This window comes from Sorex araneus, chromosome 7, assembly GCF_027595985.1.
Source record: "Sorex araneus isolate mSorAra2 chromosome 7, mSorAra2.pri, whole genome shotgun sequence".
Taxonomy (NCBI): Eukaryota; Metazoa; Chordata; class Mammalia; order Eulipotyphla; family Soricidae; genus Sorex; species Sorex araneus.
Window position 1 is genome coordinate 9,492,142 of NC_073308.1, and position 2,826 is coordinate 9,494,967.

The 2,826-nt window shown below is 44.8% G+C and overlaps 1 pseudogene; it reads right to left on the reverse strand.

The window, feature by feature from the left end:
- Positions 1–344: 344 nt before the first annotated feature.
- On the reverse strand, positions 345–1,512 carry LOC129406574 (pre-mRNA-splicing factor SLU7-like; annotated as a pseudogene).
- Positions 1,513–2,826: the final 1,314 nt, after the last annotated feature.

Below are 2,826 nucleotides of genomic sequence, written 5' to 3' on the forward strand. Positions count from 1 at the left end.
GGCACCAGTAATGTCTCCATTGTGAGACTTGTTGTTATTATATTTGGCATATCGAATATGACACAGGTAGCTTGCCAGGCTCTGCCATGAGGGCAGGATACTCTTGGTAGCTTTCCAGGCGCTCCGAGAGGGACGGAGGAATCAAACTCAGGTTGGCCAAGTGCAAGGCAAACACCTATCTGTTGTGCTTTCACTCCAGTCCATCCATTCCTCTGTGGAGAGAAATGAATTCACTATGCAACCTCTGGAAGTTTTATTATTTAAGTCAGGCAGCATGAAGAGCAGACACGGTTTTTTTATTTTTTCCATTTCTCAACTTCAGCACGAAGCCGAGATGTCTGTGACTAGTCTCTAGTCTCTACTGTCTCCTGGCATTTCATTCTGTAGGTCTCCATTTCTTCCTCTGTGGGCTTCTGGGTTTCGCAGATACTATTGTGTGGCCGCTTCCTCTCATTGAGCTGCTGATCTCCTTGACAAGAAAAGGGCGGGCCTCCTTGGCATTCAGCGCCTTCTTCAGTTTTTCATGTTTCTTTTCTTCATCATCACTGTTTGAATTACTCTTTTGATGCTTCTTCTTCTTCTCTTTCTCTTCCTTTAGTTTTTCCTGATGTATCTCCATAAGGGTTTGAGGCTTTTTCACTGATTCTTCTTCAGCTGTATCATTTAGAATATGTTCCTCTGAATTAGCAGCCTCCTTCCCAGCCTCCCCAGTACAGTAGGAATACTTGAAAACAGGAGTGACAACGCTTGTATCCCCATCTACCATCTTTCCAATAAGATCCCCAAATATGAGTGTAGTTGTGGATCTACACATCCTCCTTATACTTGGAGCAGTCCATCCCTGCCCTTTGATGATGGTCCCATGTCCTGAGTATTCTACGTAGTCTTCGGTTTGAGCTAAGAGCAGTTCTACTGGCGGGGCATCCAGGTGTTCTTGGCCACCATACTTCTCTAAGATGCCTGCTTTCTGCTGCTCTTTGAAGTCTTCTTTTTTTAACTTTGAAGGACTTATACAACAGTTCGAGTTTCATAGGATCAGGTTGTAGATGCACTTCTGATATGTGTCAGAGGCTTCCCAAGCGAACAACTGTGTCTGAGCCATCGAAAGGGTGTCACTCGTGTATCTAACGAAGTTATCACCTGCATAGCTCACTTCGTCCGGTTTCTTTCCTGCATTAGAACAGGAATTCTCTCTCATTGATCTGGTTTTGGGATCACAGATCAGATCCCAAACAGTAGGCAGAATTTGGATCTAAGTTCCGCAAATATTTTGCAATATCTTCTCAAATCCTGAGATTCTGGACAGTGATCCGTCTCTTGGAATCAAAGTTCTGTCCAGGCATGTCAATGTCATCTGCAAATTTATCTTCATCCTCATCTTCTGTTATGATCCTTTCCTGCCTGAGAATCTGGTTCCTCTTCTCCCCACTGGTGTTTTGGAGAATTAGCCTGTTCCACTAATTTTCCTGAGGCTAATCCTTCTTAGATTTTTTGGACTTTGAGTGTTGGTATTTGTGGATAGATACGTTATATATGATTTTTCACTTATTCTTTTTTTTTTTTTTGCTTTTTGGGTCACACCCAGTGATGCTCAGGGGTTACTCCTGGCTTTGCACTCAGGAATTACTCCTGGCAGTGCTTGCGGGACTATATGGGATGCCGGGGATCGAACCCAGGTCGGCCACGTGCAAGGCAAACGCCCTACCCGCTGTGCTATGGCTTCGGCCCCCTCACTTATTCTTGTACTTTTGTACATTACAATTTTTCCACAGTGTTAGTTTCACGTAACAGTGAGCTAAAAAGTTCTAAAAGTGAAGAAAAATAATCCTATCTTTGAGTGGCCAGTTACTTTTTTTTTAATTAGTGAATCACCATGAGGTAGTTACAGACTTACAAACTTTCGTGCTTGCATTTTAGTTACACAGTGGCTGAGTGCCCATCCCTCCACCAGTGCCCATTTCCCACCACAAATGGTCCCAGCATCTCTCCCACGACCCCCAACCCGTCCTGCCCCCACCCAACCCACCTCTACTTGGGCTAGGACCTGGATGGAAAAGAACGGAGAAGAGAGGGACAACAAACCTTCCAAGGGATGATTTATGATGCTGCTTAGACTAATCAAGTGTCTAAGTGACTTGCTCCAGGCCCACTGGCCAACGTGGGCTGAGCATCTAAGGAAAGCTCTATGTTCTGACAACGCAGCCTGAGGAGAAAAGGGACGCAAGACAGAGACTTTCTGTGCTCCTCCAGTTGCCAGCTCCAAGATGCCCTTCTCATCTACTCCACTTTCTGACTTGTTGGAATTCTGGACCTAAACATAGATTTTCTGGTGTCTCTATAATCATCCCTTCCTTTTCCCAGCCCAGAGCCATCAAGCTCACAAATGCTTCCTTGAGCTCTAAACATACTTCTTCTGACCTTGCAGAAAGCATACAAGTTTTTCCCGTACCACAGTACACACTGACCTTCTTGAAATCCTAAGGGTTGCTGTGATTCTTCATGCCATCCCACCTCATGAGACCTATTTTCCTTCTCTGCAATAGCCACGTGGGCAATCAGCGTGGGTATTCCACACTGCTCACCTGCAGCTTAGCTATGAAGCTCTCGGGTTTCCATGGGTGTTTTATTCAGAGGTCCCCACTCTGAAATAGGCTTCCTCAAGCAAACACCCATCACTGTTCTGAGAAAACCTGTCAACACCGAAGTAAAAACTACAAACACATGAGGTGAGATTTTAGAAGTAGACTCCCAACTCCTCCACAACAGTGTATTTGCCAGAGATTAAGACTGCCACCTTTTACTTCGAGTTAAATTTGGAAGCACATT